General features: G+C 41.9%; 1 long non-coding RNA gene across 1 annotated transcript in view; it reads left to right on the plus strand.

Moving 5' to 3' along the window:
* The window catches only part of LOC119727610, a 34,687-nt gene that overhangs the window by 466 nt on the left and 13,796 nt on the right, over positions 1–20,425 (plus strand). The window contains exon 2 of the long non-coding RNA XR_005270989.1: positions 9,640–9,865. This is a non-coding gene — a long non-coding RNA (uncharacterized LOC119727610). The remainder of the gene's footprint in view (positions 1–9,639; positions 9,866–20,425) is intronic.

Here is a 20,425-nt window from a genome sequence, read left to right on the forward strand (position 1 = left end):
AGTTGTGTTTTTATTTTACCAAGGTCAGGAATTCCTAGATGACCTCTTAGGACGATCTGTTGTGGGGTTGTTGCGTTGGGGTGCACTGGGCATGAGCTGGGAAGGTCTATGGGTATGGAGCCTGAAAGTACGCCATTTTGTTTTTGATCTTCCGGACCCCTCCGTGACCCTTCTAATTTCTATGGGCATTTTACACTGACTTGCCGTTTCAGCAGACTCTTGCTATAATTTTTGACAGAGTGATTTCTAACCGTAGGCCTAATCACCCGGAGAAACATTCATGTTGGAGTTTTATCTTGGCATTCCCAAAAGAGCAAATGATGAGGAATCAGTTGGAGATGGGTATGATAAAAAGAATGATAACGACGCAAAGATTTACCTACCTACATCCGATGGATTCTTAGTCGGGCTTGCTTGAACCATATTTCAATACAGTTCTTATATATCAACGGTCATTTTATTAAAAGTTGTCCCTCGAGTTTATTTTTAAAAATGGTGTGCCCCAAAAGACATTTTACTTTTTAGTCTTATTATGTAAGTTTCAGTTTTTACCCAATGACGATATGACCGCCACCAAATTATTTCGTAAATGTTCATCTTTGTATGAGTGCTTCGAGTCCCACTAGTCGTCATGTATTTAGATTTTCAGAAGTGAGAGGTCAATTTATTGCACGATATTTCTCTTTCACGTCATGCGATTTTTCAGTTTCATGCATAAATTGAGATTTTACAAAGGCCATTTCCGAGGGTGATTTTCTTTAGAAATCAATGTACCAAAATTAATTTTTAAAACTCCGACTTTTACACGCTAACCTATTCGAGGGGTCCGGAAGCGCGCCACCAGGGGTCAACTTTCAGGCTCTATTTTTGGGAAGAGACATTCTGTGCTATGTGTAATGTTTCGTTCCACTCATTATAATTGAACTCCACTGTATGTGCCTGTATACCTCGGTAAGTTGTGATGGTGTAACTTTTAACCGGCCAACAACGTTAACAAAGAGATACAGAGGAACTTTTAAGAATAGTATTGAGAAGGCCTACTGAAGAGATCTATAGAGTAAAATTGAATGCCGAGAGAATGATGCAAAAAGGCACATGCAGTCACAAAATCCTTCACGCAAAGATTGGAAATCGATCATTTTAATTCTGATCTTTTTTATTGTTAAAAGAGCTGGTTCGTGAATTTTACTTCGGTTTAAAGCTTGCTGGCACAAACCGACTTATCTCTGTCTTAGTTTCGGTCTCTGACTTTACCGCGCCGCGTCCTAAGCAACAGGACCAAAGGGCGTCGTAAAATTTATTAAGTATTAACCGAAAGTGGTATGAAAAAAATATATGGGGGTCTCGTAGGTTAAGATAACAACGACAGCTCCGAGACTCGGCAAAACAAAAACTGAACTGATCGTAAAATACTCCGAAAGTACCTGGTAAGTCCGGCACGCGGACTCGCCGTGTGGCACCCATGACACCATTACGTGAACCCTGCAGTTATTTAGCGGGCTCCGGTAAGTTGAATCCCCTTTAACCGCGGCGTACATTTTTACGATTACTGCGCCCCGGTTACCCCCCCCCCCCCAAATGACAGAACATCTAAACTACTCCCTAAAGACAGCAATAGTTGGACTATCACCGCGTAATGATACAATAAATTTAATCACCGAATTCCTTTTCGCATCGCAGTAGTTTACACTGGGGTGGTATAATGATTATAGATATCAATTTACTAGGGCATACAGTGCTGTTTTAAATGCATCAACTTGACCCCAACTGATTTGAATACATCGAAGGGGGTACGGGTCTCCAGACTTTGGCCCTCTGGGCAAAAGCAGAGTTGAGTCTTTGGGGACTGATTAGTAATGAACAAAGGATACAGGTATTCCCCGCCATCTCATCCACCAAGTATGAGCGGTGTACTGGACAGATGAACAGGCATGATGGATCTTGTAGCCTTTGTCATGTTATTATATTTGGCGGCATAATTTGATTATTCCCCACACTTGTAGGAATCTTTAAGGCCAAGTCTCAAAAACCACCAATCTGATGGCACGTTTCAAAAAGGCGCGACAGTCGGTAGTATATGTAACTGTATAAGACTTCAACTGTGTCAAAGATAAGTTGAAATGCCATGATGTGTTACCACATTATACAATGCATAATTTACACATGTACACTGTACAATATATACCTGAGTGACAAAAAGGAAATAAAATGTACAACACAATGATTTACGATATATAGAAATATTGTAGTAAAAGCGTCTTCGTGATTGAGAGAATTTACATTTTAGGAAAAGCATACAGTGTGCTAGTAGTATTGTATAACTTTGATGTGAGACAAATTACCGGTTGTTGCACGCAGTAGAAAGATTGTGCAATGTCTATGTACTCAGTTGAAATGTGTTTTCATTTCCCGTAACACGATTTAGCTGCTTTTCCCATTTATTTGTTTCCTATAATAACTTTCAGCATTTGGGTCTTGTCATCCACGAACTACCGCAATTGGTAGCAGTGCGTGAATTTATCTATCAATCTGTGCCGTGTCAAACAAGATTATAACACGCTTCCGACAATTAAAAACCCTAGCGTGTCAATGGCCTGAGGTGGCACGGGGCAGCTACCCACGCTTGCCCCGGTACTGCCTCGCTAGCAGCTTCCAGACCGCTCGTGTCCGATCCACAGCAAAACCGGAACATTCTGTCTGACGCCACACTTAGGAGACGTCCAACGCGATTTGAAGCAGCCACAAATCACCCCTTCTCTTGCATTTGGTCGGTTCAGATGATCCTGCGAGATAAGATAAACACAGATTCTTCTGAAGGGTGAGAGTGATTATTTCTGGGGGAAAGGGGAAGCTATACTGGAGGTCAATGTTTCGTGAGTGTCGACAATTACTGCTGAGCTTGGAGAGATGTCTCATGTCTTTATCAGGGCTTAACGACTGTAAGGCAAATCCTGTACCACGTCCGGTCTACATGAAACAACTTGTACAGCCAAGCCCTGCAAATTACTTCATCAAAGTTACAAGTCTGTGAAGTCCAAAGTCATAGAGTAGACGCAGTATTTGATGGGATTACGGTATTGATGAGGAACCAAAGTCCAGCTGATACTCATGTCATTTAAATACTATCCGTTTGGAATCTGCATTCAATTACCCCATCAAAGGTGGAAATGAAAGAGCGCCAATATTGAAGGACACTCCAGCGCCATTACCGCCGTGCGTCACTCGGGTCAGGCGCGTTTGTCCCACGCGCAGATGCTACAGGTTTGTGCGTGCACAGCATGCACTGGCTGACACGCTTAATTGCGTGCGATACGCGCGTGAATTGCTGCACATATTAATATGCGCGTGAATTGCTGCACATAATACGCGCGCGAATTGCTGCACACGCTCGATGTGTCCTTCACCCACGCTCTCGTGAGTAGTCAATACAGCGCCATCTATAGTTTCTACACAAAGAGCCCAAACCAGTCACGTGCAAAGCTTCTTGTTTGAACGACAGGTGCCAATATGGCGTCAATTATTGTGCGCAGTAAAAACACAGGTTATTAGAATCAGGCCCAAAATAATGTGACAGGCAAAGTGAACAGGTAAAATGGCTGTAATGACATAAAATAACATAGGTTAACCTCAATCCCCACCGCACTGCAGCTTTGCCCGTCAGATAGAGGCCCGCGCGAAATGTGACGGAAGTTTGCCGATATTTTTTGTCCTAGAATTATGAAAAGCTGTCAGCAGGAGAGTGAGTCACGTAGCCCCGCATGAGTTTATAATTATTCTGGTATAATTCCACGCATGCGGACTTCCTAATTCCATAAGGGCTGAATTCCCATGGGTGCAATAATTTACGTGTCCAAGGGAACAGGGTATCAAACGCACTTTCCGTTTCCATCAGAAACATTGTCAAATAAATTACGGGAATCGGCGGATTACAACGCCAGACTCGGCTGGTTTTGCTCCCACAACGCCCGTGTCCCGGACCTGGCTGTGCACGCTGGGCCGCGCTTGCCATCTACCTTCACACATTCAGAAATGAGGAAATATGAACCATTTGTTGAGGGGTTCAACACAACCGCGACCTGTCCCGATTACTTCCATGCCCCTTCTTGCACCTGTAAGATAAAATACTTAGGGGATGTAGGGTTTAATCTATCAGTGTGTGTCTAACATTGGCCAGATAGTCCCTTCAACTCATGATTTATCACTAATCATCATTTGGGGACCAAAATGCCACACGTCTTGCCGATTTTATTTCTTTTGTTCACCCCCCAACATTCGGTCATGACCGCCTGCTATATATTCACCAGTTATGTTATGATTGAACACCTTTTGGTGAACGGTTTTTGCACACATCCCAAATTAGGCTTTTCAAATGAAACATCCGTTCAGGGTCATTCACTGAAGCGTTGGAACCGCCTTTAGCCACACCCCTTTTAAGGAGGATGATAGATTGGCCAAAGTAGCCAGTTTGAACCTCGTTCATCTGTGAAAATGCAATACATAGTGATTAACTCAAAACCGGGGGAAAAAATTAGAATACTGCCTTTTCTCTTCACTGTAAACAAGGCTTGTTAGGTAGGGGCTGCGAGGTGGGAGGGGCTTATGTTGAGGGGGTGTTTTTAACCATTGTAGCAGGCTCTTGAATGCTTGAACGTCACCCTTTTGAACTAGTCCAATTGCTTTAATGTTAGGTTCTACTTTTTAAATTGCATCTGAGGCAGAAATTTAGCAAATTGATTGATCCAGTTGGTACCGTCTGGAACTATGACTTCTTTGTTCAAATTTTCCAAGTACTTGGTAAAAAAATACATGACTTGCGATATGATTTGACCCTTTTCGTCTTAGGAATGGGCAATATGAGACAAGCATTGGAAAACGTGATAAGTAAGCTTTTTCTTGCATTAAGGAACCAATGGTTCATTTTGGCAACTCACATTTACTTATTGGCCAACAACCCAATTCTGAAACCATAATAAGTTATGAGCACCAAAGACCCCTTGAGATCCGTCCCCCTTTTGGTCATTCTAGTCCCCATCGTCATAGGGCCATAAATGGCGGAAGAATGACCAATAGTTGACCCTTGATAACTCCCCAAAGTGTTTTTACCTACCCACCCGCTAAATACTTCACTCTTTCTCCCCAAACTCGATGTTCGCGCTATTTGTCAAGTCCAATTTGGCCGGACAGAAGCAATGTGGCTAGACCGAGGGGACAGGCCCTCTGTCGGCGGCGAAGTCTAATTCGTCCCATCCGTCCTCCCGTGTCCTCGCTATCACGCACAATGGTGTTTGCGGAAAAAGCAACTGCCACTCAACTGTAGCAACTATTGGTGTGACTTGGCAAGCAGGGGACGGGGTCCGTAAACCCCCTCACTCCCTAAGGAAGGCCTAGTATGGGAGAACCCGTTGGCCTACCGTGTTAAAGCGAACAAAGATGAAGGTTTACAGTTTCAATCTTTGCGGAACTACCTTCACATGGCGTGCCACAGTTTACGAGTAAACTTTTTTTTATAGTTTGTATGATAAAGCACTCTACATAAACCCAGCTACAATAAAATATAAAAAAGCAGATGAAGCCAGATGGAACTATGTGGCCGACTGTGGTGCAGTCGACTGATGGTGATGATATTTGACTGAAGAGGAATAAGAAGAAGCGCTTGTCATCCGAAAAGATGAGATCAAAACAATTTTACAAACTCAATGATTAATGCAAAAGTTGTACTTTGGCATATTACTGGGCGCGTTCCTACAAAATTGATGGAACGAAAAAGACAATGAGCGGCTGTCAGAGAGCAAATTTGATCCCGGCACCTACCGGCTGTCAATAATTTAGCGGGTCGCACCCCACCCATCTTTTCAAAGAGGTACCCTTCAGCCTCAGGGCCCCGTCTTTAGTCCTGTTTATACCTAGCCTAAAAGTTACGGTAACAATACAGACATTACAACCATCAGACCTCCGTTGGTCTGCAACAGGGGAAATTCAATTTACCAAAATTTTGCACCATTGTTAATGATCCAGTCCCCTAGAAACATCCGCGAAAAAAGACGCGCCAATAATGCAAATGAGTTGCAACGGAGTCCTAAAGGCGCCATTTGTAACTGTGAGTGTATGTTTCAAATCATGCTCAATCTTAGGTCCAGACTGTGCTTTCCTGCTGCCGAGGCCGCTTAATTAGAAGGGGTAACTATCAATTTAATTGGTCAATTGATTAGTGGTAATTAAGGTAACGGGAGCCAAGGGACCTGCTGTGGTTTTTAGATGACGGCCTGACTATAACTTCATGGAAGTGAGGGGCGGCAATAGAATCACACCCAGTCTACTACAAGTACTAGATTTTATAAGTGAGTTTATTTGGTTTGGTTTTGGCTGTACTGCGAAGATTTATCTCACGCAACCTATGGTTTAGTCTATGGAACTTGACACTTGCAAAGCAAGCGTCTATGATATAGCGAGCAGTTTCGGCGATTAATTATGCAAAACAAGACCGCGTTTTGATTTGCAGATTCTGACCAATCAGCGGGCGCCTTCTATCGGGTCTTTGGTAACTCGTTGTTGTATGACAAAAACATGGCAGTCATTTGACCAATCAACAGCTTAGGCCGAATTTCTGCTGTAAATGACGTCTCAGTTTCTAAAGTCGACTCCGATTGGCTGGCGCGTGGGGTCGCATACAATTTGCACGCTCATATACATCAAACGTTGCGGGCTTCGTTGAACAACGGATGATACTCTCAATGACGCGGCTTACATGTTTCGTTATCATCGTTTAGGTATTGCAAAGGTACACAAAGTCTCAAATGAAGTAGCATTGTGACATCCTTTAATTTCTGACAACCAGATAGACTATACCTGTTAAACCTGCCTGGAAATCCGTCAGATTAAAACTGAAAGCACTTAACAATTCCACCTGTTTTCTCAGCCAATTTGTCTACGATTTATTTCCTTTTTGAACAGGTGGCAAGCCTTAAGTGCAGGTTAACAGGGGGCGTTGGATGGGTGAATGACCAGCTATTTGAAATGTACACTGAGCTTTAAACTGAGTTTTAGGAAACTTACAGATGATATACTGTCAAAAAGATTTTTTTGGGGGGGGGGGGTCAAAACATGAATATAGTTTTAAAATTGATATTAAGTGACGATAAGGACGTCTTTGAATTATGTTGTCTTCTTCCATTATATGTCAATAGGTAATGTCGTCAGAGCCAGGAGCCGTTTTCTTGTTACTGCATTCAACTCACTGCTTTTGAAACAAGGAGTGATAATACGTGGGCAGATAGGTAGGATTTGCTCTGCTAGTTGTTCAAACGCCACCTCGGTAGTTCGAATTATTTTCTACCCGTTTAGGGGAGGACCCAGGCGTTTAGGTATAAACAATAACCATAGAGGTAATTGTCTTTAAAATCTGGCAAATATCATTGTTTCTTGTGCTAGACTTTTTGCCACACCCAGAAGTTCCTTCATTTTGAGTTTGTTCCTGGTTAATAACAATAACTAGTGCATCTCCTGACAAACTTTGAACAGCCTATACAAGCTGTTATTTCGCAAGCACAACTAAGTCTGGGAAGTGTTACAAAGTGTGTACTTCCCATATCATGTAGAACACTAACAGCTACCGATCACAACAGGGACTTCTGACGGTGAATTGCAAGATGTACCAGGACAAATCCACAGCTGGTTTGCAGCCAACATTAACCAGCAGCTAATGTTGGAGGCCTTAATCATCAGCCACCTCACTGACTAACAAATTCACACCAGGACGGGACAAGGATATTCAATTTGTTCTCGTTTCCGATTCCATTGAAAAAAATCGTCTGAAACTTTGTTACATGTAGTTTTTGATCCATGATGGATGCTTCTGGTACGTGAGATACGGCATATTGTTGCGTGACACGCATCAAAGTCCAGCTAGCTGATAAGTAATTACTAATCTTTAATCTCAGTAACTTTAACCTAGAATGTCTTTTTATTTTGCTCGTGGCGTTAACTGTGCCTTTTTTTTCTACTCAAGAGTCGTTGGAGTTACGTTATTCTCAAAATCTTTTGTCCTTGTTTCTCTTCAGAGACTCTGATGACACGAAGCGGTTTTTCTGTTTACCGTCACTAAGCAAGCCAATTAATTATGCCTATTTTTCAGAGATATCGAAAGGGTATCTTTGAGTTTTCCAGATCGGGTGAGGCCATGTCGGAGTGGAATTAAACCTTCCACTAAACTTTGTGCCATCTCATCGTTTTGTTTGTTGTTATCATGTAATTTATATGTAATATCATGCAGCCAGCGTGTACCGTATCATTGAGAGGACTGCAGGCCAGTCTAGCTTGACCAGACTTATTTTGCTGGCAGGTTCCTCACCTTCGATCCAGATCCACGTCTCAATCGCCCGGCCAAGAAAATTGAATAATAAAAATCAGTCAAACTTGATTAGCCGGCAAGGCAGTGAAGAGACCCTTCCCGTGCGCGCACTGCGCCCCCGTTGCCCCCCTTCCCCCACGGGGCTAACCCCGATCGGGCCACGCTAGGCTGGGGTCGTCGGCACTTGTTTCCTCGCATTAGTTCCGCGGCGGTTCAGTGTGGAAATTCGTGTGAAATTTCGAGCTGGCCGCATCTGGCACGCATCAGTCCGTAATTGTGTTGTTCTAAGATCAGAAATTGATATATATGCAGTAGAGAAACCTCAGGATGAATTCCTAGGTAGAACCATATTTGCTAGCCTCATGTGTGAGTGAGCGTTGATGGCTGCACGGCACGTCTTTTTCATCGGTTACAGACACGGATCGTTTCTGATCGTTGATCGGCCAAGTTATTGCGGATGATTCATGACCAAAATATCATTTCAATAACAGGAAAACGTCCCCTTTTACCATAATATCTTAACTAACAGTTAAGATTCCAATTACCTGAATACACACAAGGGAACCAATATTACAATCAAGAGTTTAAACAGTTTAATCACCTGAAGGAAAGGGTTGTTTTCGTCCTGGGAAATGTTACCCGGTAACATGATTGCTACAATTACTCCAGTGTTTTCAAAAATGAACATGGGGTTTCCGTTAATCATAACGCTGTGTAAATTCGGGTCCGAGCATAATTGGACGAACACGGGCGGGTTTGTTATCCATGCTGAAACTTTTCTGCTAAGATTTGAGTCAACATAGCACGTTTCGATGTTTTAAACTTTTGACTTCCTCCATCAAAGCTGACTGCATTATGTAATTGCGGTAACTAGTTTGAAACATTATGTCATGATTATTTCCTACCAGTACGTGAACTTAAGACCTTTGTTGTAAATTGGATTATCTGCATACTTATGACCCGGTGTTATACTTCTCGTTCTTAGTGAATTGAGATCGTAGTGTCCGAAGTCCAAGATAGACTCATGACCTGAACTCTCCGCGGGACTGGAAGCAGAAACCGCTCACGGAAGCGTGTATCTGAAAGTTAACACACACACAAAATCAAAGTTATTTTTGAATTGACGGTTATTTTGACAAGCCCTCAACTTTTATGCTGTAAATAATCCAGAGCCGATTCCTATTGATCTAAAGCAGAGAAAGAGTCAGCGGTATTATTGGATTATTCCCAGCGTCGCCCATCACTCTAAAATTGTCAAAATTGTCAAAAAATGGTTGTGTTTTTTTCCCCAGCCAAGTTCCGGTTTAGTTTTGTTTGACTGATGGACTTGAACTTACCGCAAGAGTGTATCTGGGGCCAGTCTTTGCGGAGCACGAGACCGCTCGTAATTTGTCACCTCACTTCCCTACCTGAAACTGCCAGGTCGTACTACCGAATGTTGACGATCTTGACCGAGGTCTTCACCTCAGGGAAAGCATCTCAGACTCCGAGACCGCTCAGGAATCAGAAAGTAAAAAGGTAAGAGGTTCAAACTTCAAAAAGGTGGGGAGGAATGTTGTTTACTGTTTACCCTCGCTGCACACCAATGGTCGACCGTTATGTGGGACTCCCTCAGCGTCGAGTTGGTGAAAGGCGGTCATTTGTCAATGACAGCGAACTCCCACTTTGAGTGCTAGGTCCACCCTAGTTGTGTGTTTCGCTTTTAAGGAAATGTGTTTTTTCAGATGAAACTTTTTTTTTTGGTGGCGTGTCACGACACACCTGGTGTTTGGTGGTCTTGTGGGCTTTGGTTCTCAACCCCTAAAAATGCCGATTTCGGAATAAATTTTCAATCTCTCTGAATTTTCTGAAGAGTTTTTTTACAGTACAGTCTGGGAGGTATTTTTTTCATATAAGTCAACGATCACAACAAATTGGTGATTTGAAATTTGATGATTGTTTTTTTTATGGTGGGGGGGATAACTTTTTTTGGGTAGCTGCATCTTTTCTTCGGCAAGGCAAGAATCACTCTTGCCGTGCTTAACACACTCGTGAAATATTTTCCCCAAACTGTTGCCGTTATTATCGCGTCTTGCCTTGAAGACCTTACCCGTACAGTTCGTGAACAAAATGCCGTAATATAGACTCGTCATGCGTACGGAATCAAAGGATCTGATGAGCATATAGCAGGATGTTATTCTCGCGCAACCTGCTCGTTATTAATGAGCTGCGAACCGACATTGTCATCAATCTCTACCCCTCCTAATAACTCGCCTATTTCGACACCACCAAAATCTATATCGATCATTAAAAGAACAATTTTAATCGTCATCGAAATAGCCTGACACGCTTGCCAGGAATTTTCCCGCGTTTTCTTTTCCTTCAAAAGACACGGTTACCAGAGCGCCTCGTTTGACGATCGTGGCGCGCGTCTCGTGACCTCACTCTCTTAAGTTTTATGGCGTGCATTAATCTTCTCCCCATCCCAATAAGAGGCAGAAAAAACACTATACCTCATCCTTGGATGGGTTTGGTTAAGGAACCAACAAAAACCATCATAATTCCTCAGGAATTCTTACCGTTGGATAAAGGAGAATTCAAAAGGCACATAAATAAAAAGTAGCGTTGAGCAAGATAAGAGTAGATACGTGTGTCCGCGGTGTGGAATGTCAGCGTGTGTACTCAGAACGATTCGCCGTTGATTTATTCGTCTCATCCGGTATAAACATCGGTGGCTCCACAGACTAGACTCAGGTATGGTAAGGAATAAGTTGACAGGTTATCATCTCGAGAATGAGGAATCAAAATCGCGGTCAGAGAGAAATAAATCGTGGCATATTTTCCCCAAATTAAAAAATTGTGCGTAGGTCTGATGAATGATTGCCTTATTTCCAGACTCATTATTTTGCAGTTTGTGTCACGTCAAACCAGACATTGAGATTAAATTCTTTGGGGATTTTAAAATTGGCACATTTTTTTTCTGCCAACAAAACGTGTCCGCAAATAGTTGAAATAATGGATTGTCCCATGATAATGTATGGTTTTCGTATCATTAAAGTGAGGGAAACAACGCCAGTCAAACTAGTCAACTAAAACAGTCTGTCAAGTAAAAAATTACAGTCAAAATGAGTATGAGGAAACGACGGTGAGAGTCGGTCCAGAGTGTGACGTCATAGGAAGTTAGTGTCAATTACTTTCAAACATCGCCCTCAAGCGTTGAGGAACATAGACAATTATTACGTACTCCAACAGTTACATCAAATCTCAGTGTCATTCAATTTGACTGCACATTCCCTTTGGCCAACTAAATCTGTTGGACACAACAGTTTCCAATTTCTAATCTACCGCTGGGTCACTCTTTAATGACTGTAGACAAAAATAATAGGCCTACTTGAAAATATGTATTTATGGCAGTCATGCTTTTCATCTGGTTTTCACTGGATCCATTTGTATTTATCAATCTGTTCCTTGATATTCATGTCTATCTATCTGTTTGACTGATGACCCATCTTTGATTTATTATAATGATTGAAAACTGTTTAATTTCTCTCTTCTTGCCGAGACGATGATGCATTCCTTCTCGTAATGAGAAGTTATGGCCACTGTCGAAAACGCCAAAGAAACATAGAATTCTTTGAAAAAGGAACCTCTTCTTTATGGGAACTTACACAAGACAGTCTGTTTCCACTTGTGTTTTATTTCGAATATTCTCAATAAACACGGCACAGATAACCTTTGTGATCTGTCTCGCTACAGCGCTCGGAGCTGTCCAATAAAACTCCATTTTAACCACTCGAATATGACTGTGATTTACGCAGGCCCACACAATAATAATGAAGCATTCCGCCACAAAACATAGTGCACCACTTCTGGTGAAAATGAATTATGTCCTAATTAGTGGCATATCAATTTACGTTGGTTCACATGACTGTCGACACTGTGAACTCGGCCTCAACCGGGAACCGCATAGGAGGAGACAAGAACAGCCAACAAACAAACGTGTCGTGCAACGCTCACGCTCATGACAAAGAATAAAGCTCAACTTGTTAAAAGTTATTATTCTTCTGCTTGATTTCCTCTCCTCTCAAAAGTTAGTCACGTCAAAACTGTTTCCGTTATTTAGTGCTAACATCTCCGAATCCGTTTTGATAGATAAATTGATGTAAAAGTTATTTACAACATTTGGTATTATTTTCTATTGCTTAACTAATAGCTTATTGCTCTAAGAAACATCAAAACCACAATTTACCTTAAATTGGTATTTTAAGTGGGGCGATACCAGTTAAGCAAACTGAATAAAATCCCGACCAAAGAAGAAGACGAAGAAAAAACATTCTCTGAAATGAATGAAGAGTTTGTTCACTTCGCATCGCCTACGTCAACAAAAGTGATTCACTACAATTCAACCAGCGGAAGGGTACAAGGGACTCTTTAAAGTAACACCTCAATAATTGGCAGGAATGGGGGATTCACAGAAGAGGATCAACATCAGAGATCAATCCCTCTATTTACTGATTTGGCAGAGTAATTGTCCAGTAAATACCGTGCCTCGTTATAAAAGTGGCCGTCAAAAGAGCAACTCCGCGGTGGTGAAGACAGCGGGTCAGTCATCTCGACGCGACGGGCCACCCTGGTGCCTTTGCCCGTTGTCATTCAGCCGCGTCGCCCGCTGACTCGCCCAAACCCTTTCACTCGTTGTACAATCTCTCAAAACAAGCCATTAATCCGCGGTCTAGAGCCGGCGAGATTTACCCGTTATAATGACCAAAATGAGTGGGAAGTATTGTCCACTTCTTTATCGCCCGTAAACAAATTTGACAACAAAAACGAAAACAGCGGTTTAAAAGCTTAAAGAGGGGAACTAACTACCACCATACAAGAGGATAGACGGTAGAATAAGATCGGCCAGATCGACCAAAGAGAGAAAGACATTCAATTTAGCATTTCTCCGATTCAAATCGCCAGCAGATGAGCATTTTGTGTCTGAACAGTCAAAGAAAACAGCGGCACGATTGGGTGGGATTTAGATGGAATCACTTCCATTGATCCTCACGGTGTATTTGACTCATTAAGAAGGCTGTAAAGGCAGCCTCAGTTAAATAAGGAAAAATCTACCTGTAACTTGTAAATAGTGCTGCAGTACGTATTCCGTTTGTACTGTAAATAGTGGAAACTGAAAAAAAGCATATTGTTCATCAGTTTAGATTTCATGTTTCTTCACAAAAATTAATGAAGACCAAATCATACGCCAGACAGCGGGTTAACTGATCTATTTCGATAAAGTCATTCATCACACCCATTGTATTGTGTATTATTGACATATTGGTATAATAATAGTTTAATCTCCATTCATAGTTTAGATTTCATGATTCAAGCTTGATGAAAGTGAAAAGTCAAACTACAGAGTGAAGGAATTATGCCTCAATTTTCCCAAATCGATGGACAGCGTGACCACTTTGTACGAAGGCAAAGCAAATGCAGTCCGAATTCAGAGCGTCATGTCCAAAACGTCCAAAACTTCAACAGCATAAATCTCGTAATAATGTTTTGGGTACTTTTGTTCATATATTGGTATATAATATTCCTGATTTTCGTAACACTTTTTCTAAATGAATGATTTTGTACAACGGATTTCTTTGCCGTAAAGATGCATGACACACGACAAGTTGTCGTGTCTGATATGAGTCAGTTAGCATAATGACATATTTGACGATTAAGCTAGGTGACTGTTCTGACTAATTGTGTATAGTCGAGAAAAAGTGTAAGGCGTGTGGGTGAAGTCAAATAATAATGTGATGATCTCCGTGTGAATAAGAAATTAAGGTGACCGGTTTCACATCACGGTTCACATGCATGTCCGTTTTCTTTCTATGGTATACGTGAAGGAAGTAAACAATGAAGATGCTTTCAAAATCCTTAACGATTGTTTAGTATCTTCTGTAATCCTTAAGCAAAAATTAAGGTTAATTTTTATGATTTATGCCTTGCTGGAATGTAATATATTATTATTTTACAAATACATAATCAATTTAACAAAGGCAAAATACCTAATTTTCAGCTTGGATTGGTTTTGATTTTTTACAAACATGAAACTTGAGATGAGATCATGGCAAGCAAGATATTTTACCGGCCCTGATTGCCGACACGTATCCTCCTTTCTCGATCCCAATTTTACCCCCGGGGCATGGATTAGTCGTCTTCTTCATACACTCCCCTTGCCACTGTTTAACTTGTTTCATTCTTTCACCAAAAAGTGAGCGCCAAAATGGCAGCAATTAAGCGGGCTTGAAAATCCCCGCAAATCGCTCTCAAGCCGGCCTTGCTTTGTTGCGGCAGCGCCGGGCGCTTTGCCCCTACGCCTCGCTCCAGACACCGCGGCGGAATCTTAGAGTGCGCAAGAGATAAAGCTGTCAAAATCGACTCATTTGAAGCTGGGCTGGATACATGTTTACCAAGTAGCTGAGTTTTCTGTACAAAGGGATCTCTCACTTTTTCCTTTTCGTCAGTCTCGAAAGGTCTTTGGGTCAAATCCAGACGTAGTATTTACACATTTTGCCTAAGGGCATAATACTTTTAAAATAATGTCGATAATTCTTATCAAAACATAAAAATTGTATCATGGAAAGTGCAAGGATTTATCCAGGTTTTGGGGGTTTATCTCTGAAAATGAAATCATGGGTTGAACGGATTTATGAGTGACCTTCACTTGGCAAATGGTTTGTAAGCCTTACAAAAAGATCGATTTCTCTCCATGTTAATATTTGTTTTATATCTTTTTTTGGGTGGTGCTTTGTAGGCACTGTCATCAATACTTAGTATACTTCTTTTAGGAACTTACAACTTTAAGTTGTTTTTCTTTACACGGTATGTTTACAAAGTTTTCCCATCACGTCGAGAAATGTTTTATTCTGAAACATTGCTGAGTAAACATATCTATCAACGAGTAACGGACGCATCTCACTCATCGGCTCCATCAACTGGCGTTTACATTATAACCTACGATAAATGTGGTCAGTATCACTCCCGCTGACCACCACCAAACCTCCCAACTGACACCCGTCCGGGCTCCGCAGACGAGGCCCACAGTCGCGACGCTCAGCCGGCCAGCCTCCCGCGCCCTAAGCGCCGTTCGCCCCGGTGTCTTCGCTCCGTGACAGGTGCAGCATCAATTCCCATCTCGGCTGATCGCTAACCGAGTCCACCCAGAAATTAACGCCGTCCCTGGAGGAATATTACCCGCTCAGGATGGCCCTGGGCTATACCTCTTTACCTTGTCTCTCATGCAACCACCCATAAAGTTAAGCTTGACAGACTACCGTTAAAAGTATTCCAGGTTTTGACTTTGTGAATGTGATCCACCAGCTTTTGTTGCGGTAGACGGCAACTGTTGTCTTGACTTGATTGGTGGCTGATATCGTACATTTTCGACTTTTATGACCGAATGTTTGAAGAGCTTCAAGAAAACAAGTCAATTTCCCTCTTCTTTGTTTGTTTGCCGTGATGAACCTGCATCCATAAATTATTTGGCCTGTTCGGTGAGGACCGGGTGGACCTAAACATTATTTATTATATCAAAAGAGTAAACAGAGAACAAAATTAAACAGCTTTTATTGTGCTGCGGTATAACGTAGAGTACTCATTTGTACTTGCATCGAGACAATCATGCCGTATAATCGTGGGAAAACTCCAAAAAATTGATATTTACCGGCAATTTCCGACAGGGAAAGCAACAATGGCTGTGATTGTAGACAAATCAGTATAAAACTATCCTTAATTTAAATCCAACAGATGGTTTTTAAATAAAGAAAGCTATATCATGAAAGTTAGTGCTCTTCCGTTTCGTACTAAGACTTCCCACTCAAGTTTCAAATATCAATGATTTGGGAACTTTTTTAACCATAAGATTGTAGGATATCATATTCCATGCATATAGCAAGCAATGTAAATGAGTCATTTCACACCTACTCGATGCTCCTGATAAAGCTGACGGTGTTAGGTCCCTCAGGACCCCACCGACACCTGTACACCAATTAACATTTCATCCGCCGATCGTGTCCGGGAGGCATGCCCGACAAAATGGTCCTTTCCTCCCGCTAATGTTTCCAGCATCTCGCCGCTGTTGTAGGTTTGAACTTGGAAACCGCGTATTTATATACTGAGAGAGGATTGATGAGTTAAGGGAGGGGAAGCTGTGAGCACATTCTGAGGTGTATCAGGGGATAAGTGGGTGTGCGTATGGCAAGCAACCATCCCGTGCACTGCGAGTGAGTCACCGAGCGAATGTATTGCAAGCCCCCTGATGTCTACGGCCAGCTTGTCGTCTATTTACGCCAACTTAAAAAAAAATACCCCCCCCCCCGGAAATATGAATATCCTAAACATTCATGATTTTAAAATACGTATTCTGATGACGCATGAAATTAATTCAACAGCTATTAGTGTTTTTTGGTTACCGTATAACGGTAAGATTGAATTGTATTGAACTTCATTTGAAGACCTATCGACAATTACGAAAACTTCGAGATAACCAGCATTTCGTTGTCCCATTTTCCTGATAAAACACGTTTTCATACTCGCATCTGCTTCTTATTTCTTGCTATAATAAAAACAAATTGACAATTCAACAATTTATCGTCTTTGTTTCTCTAGCTCTTTGTTGTGTGATATCCGTTGGGTACTAATGAGTCTTCCATATGTTCCAAAGTCTCACGTGCACGAACAATGCTTCAACGTGATACAAACCAAAGCGAAGAAAGACTAAAAAAACTGAAACATTGTCATTTCAGTTTACATTTTTGTGGTAACCGCGGCTCAAAAAAAGGCCCTCATGGCTAAAAAGCTCTCTAAGTGCAATCTGATGTACAATCTCTATCCAATCTTAATTGGATCACTCGGCATGCTTATATCCCTGTGGTATAAGGAAGTCGCGCCAATAGAGCCCACCGTGCGCAACCTGGCGTAACTCGTCATGGGTCTCTGGCGGGAAAGTCAGACAAGGGAATAAGGTTTCATATCTTGAGTGAGTAGAGTCGTTCCCTCCCCATTAGCTTGCTATCCAGCTATCAACAATGGCTGGTTATATTTTCACTCAGTGAAGATTGAGTAGAAATCTATTTCCTCCTGTATGTGTTCCTAGCTCCATGATTTCTGTCACCATCAAAACGAACTCATGCAGTTTTGTGATTAATTTTGTTATCGACATACATGTATTTCATTCGCCCGTAGCTCTCAAACGTTCGTGCACGGATTGCGATCGTGTGCAGTTATTTGGAACCATTGTTCAAACGTTTGCCGTGACGTATTCAACCAAATTTGTTTGTCATTGCTGTTCAATCAAAGATTGATGACAGAGAAAGACAATTAACCTGTGTCAGATTTTAAGTTCGGTGAAAACATATCAAATTGAACGACACACTGAAGATTTATGATTGATAAAATTCAATCATACACATTTCGTGCACTTAAAAATATTGCAGAAGTTATGCAATTCTATAGCTGCAGTAAAGTACCAATTAGCCAGTAACGCACGTTGAACTAACTTTGCACCATTAACAATAATGTAATGTTAAGCTACTGACATCATTTACTTTTCTTGATCAGGAGTATGAACCATTGACCTGCGGCAACCATGAAGTAAATTGAGCTGAAACTGAACTTAATGTGTTTATCGCTCGAGGCTCCGAGATACTTTGTTCCCTCCACCCCACATATTTACCCCTCATCTTACGGACTCTGCACGGCCTTGAAGACGGAGCAACAAGCCCTGACTAGGGATAACACTTAAATCCCACTTCATCTCTCCTGTCCTAACTTGTCAGATCGTTAACAGTATTTATCCAGGCTAGAATCACTCCCTTTGTCGGTGGAATGGGCGAGTTTCTGCCCCTCTCGGTGCCATACCTCACCACAAAGATGTTGTTTCTCTTACCGGACAAAAGTAGTGACACCCGATGTTGGTTTTTCTCTGATGCGTCTTTTCACTCCTTGGATGTTGTGACCCTGATATTCTTAAGAAGATCCGTTGGTTGTTTGTTGCATGGGTGCGTACCAAACAGAGCAAAAACCCTATCTTTGCCAAACAGGTCATGAATTATATGAAAATTGGCAGCCATGACGTTTCTTTCTGAACATCGATTGCAATAATATTCTATGTTTATTTTTTTCAATCTTCTTATGGTTGTGCAAAGACCCTTTTACTTTTAGCTTACTGTGCAGTTCGTATAGACATAAATAGAGCAAGGAACATTTGCAAATTTAGAGCTTGTGTGTGTGTGGGAGGGGCGGGGCTGGACCATTAATTTCATGAGTAAACTTCGTGGGTGTCCGGGATGTATGGACAGGAACAGGTGATATTAAACCGTAAAGCTAATCCCTACATTACGGATTAGAGTCAGTACCTGGATCATCTGTGCTCTGACCCCAAAGGTCAAAGGTTAACGCAGTGAGCAAAGCATCTTAACGCCTCTGACTAATCTCAAAGGAACCATTTTCTTCAAGTTATGTTATATTTTTTTTCACTTGAACATGAGTTATTACAACCCTGTCGGTAACATTAATAAAACTGAACCTTTTCCCTAACTTTTCTATGCCCTTGTGGCGTTTTCGTAAACTTTCCACCGTCCCTCCGGGAATTATGTGGTAGCGGGATCCAGGACGGAGTGAAGGGGTGCAAGGGAGGTTGAGGGACTCCCCTGGGTACACTAGACACCGTCGTAAACCGGTAAACACATCGGTGATTTACGCAGCCCGTACATAGCCGGTCATTTCTCATGGTGCTCGCTCTCTCTGTTTACGAGCCAGACGAAAATTCAGTAAAACGATACCGCAAACCTGGGGTCTTTACCCCCTATCTGGAATCCAAAAACTGAAGAATCCCTTTGATGTCAGTGTCAGAGTCTCCAATGACCGATTCAGGAATTATTGGGGATATTTTGGTGCGGTGTTTTCCCGCTATAATTGCCGGTTGTTAGACCCTTATTATAGCCATGAATTACGATACGTGCTGACATCTCAGTGCTAATGTTGGTAGTAGAGGTTACACCAGAGAAAGACTTGAACTTGACCTCTGACCCTTAGCTGTCGCATATCGAGTGCCGAGTTTCACGTACGCTGTGTGTGTAGTGTCGAAAAGATGCCCGCACTTGCTTATAATGCATTCACTTTAAAGGGCCAGCTAAGTATGTCAGTGATGAAGATGCTAACAGTTCATTCAGATATCATTTTTGGCAATATTTGCCACAGAATTGGTGCTTCATGACTGGCCTAATAACACACCTGTCCCCTAGTTACCGTTTGATTGTAAATGGCTGAAATCAGTTAACTTGCCAATTGGTTTGTTCATAGTTTTTCCTTTTACACAATAAATAAACTTTTAAAAAGCTGATCAACTTCAGCAAGTTCTTTTCAACTTAAAAAAAACACCAACCTTCATTGTAGACAGATGTCTGGTAATTATTTGCACCAAGAAATCGGGTTTGGTTCATTTTTCCCCACACGATTTAATCAAAACCTGAGCAAGCAACATGTCAACTTGTAAGCGGAAAAGAACACCTGTAACTCTTGCTGAATATTAATAACAAACCTTCAAGTCTTTGCTGCGGTTGATTGTGATCACTTGCATGCAGTGCTCTCATCTTTGATAGTTCTTTCATCAGCTAGGCAGAAAAAGACGCACTCACTAATACAAATCAGAAATACCTCGCTTGAACACCTCTCGCCTCTCTTCCTCTTACTTAAACTAATGCCTTAACTACCTGCATATACACAATCGTAAAATAACCTGAGAAACTGTAAACATCTTGCACATCTTTGTGATCAGACATCAATCACATTAGCCGGTTGGTAATATCATTTCCTTGGGCTGTCTCCGCCTGCTCGCACCGGCCAGCACCTCTCATTAACGGTCCGCCGAGTGACTGACCGCTGCGATACCGGCCCGTCAGCCAGCCACCACATAAATTACATCAATTTTCACTTGTCCGGCGAGATAGAGAAAATTCAGCCAAATTGAAAATTCCGCAATAAAATTGAACACCTCCTCACAAGGTTGCGAGATTACTGGCTGGCTGGCGGGATCGCAGGCGAGACTGGCATGGGCAG

This window comes from Patiria miniata, unplaced genomic scaffold (genome assembly GCF_015706575.1).
Source record: "Patiria miniata isolate m_02_andy unplaced genomic scaffold, ASM1570657v1 HiC_scaffold_20, whole genome shotgun sequence".
In the NCBI taxonomy this organism is placed as follows: domain Eukaryota; kingdom Metazoa; phylum Echinodermata; class Asteroidea; order Valvatida; family Asterinidae; genus Patiria; species Patiria miniata.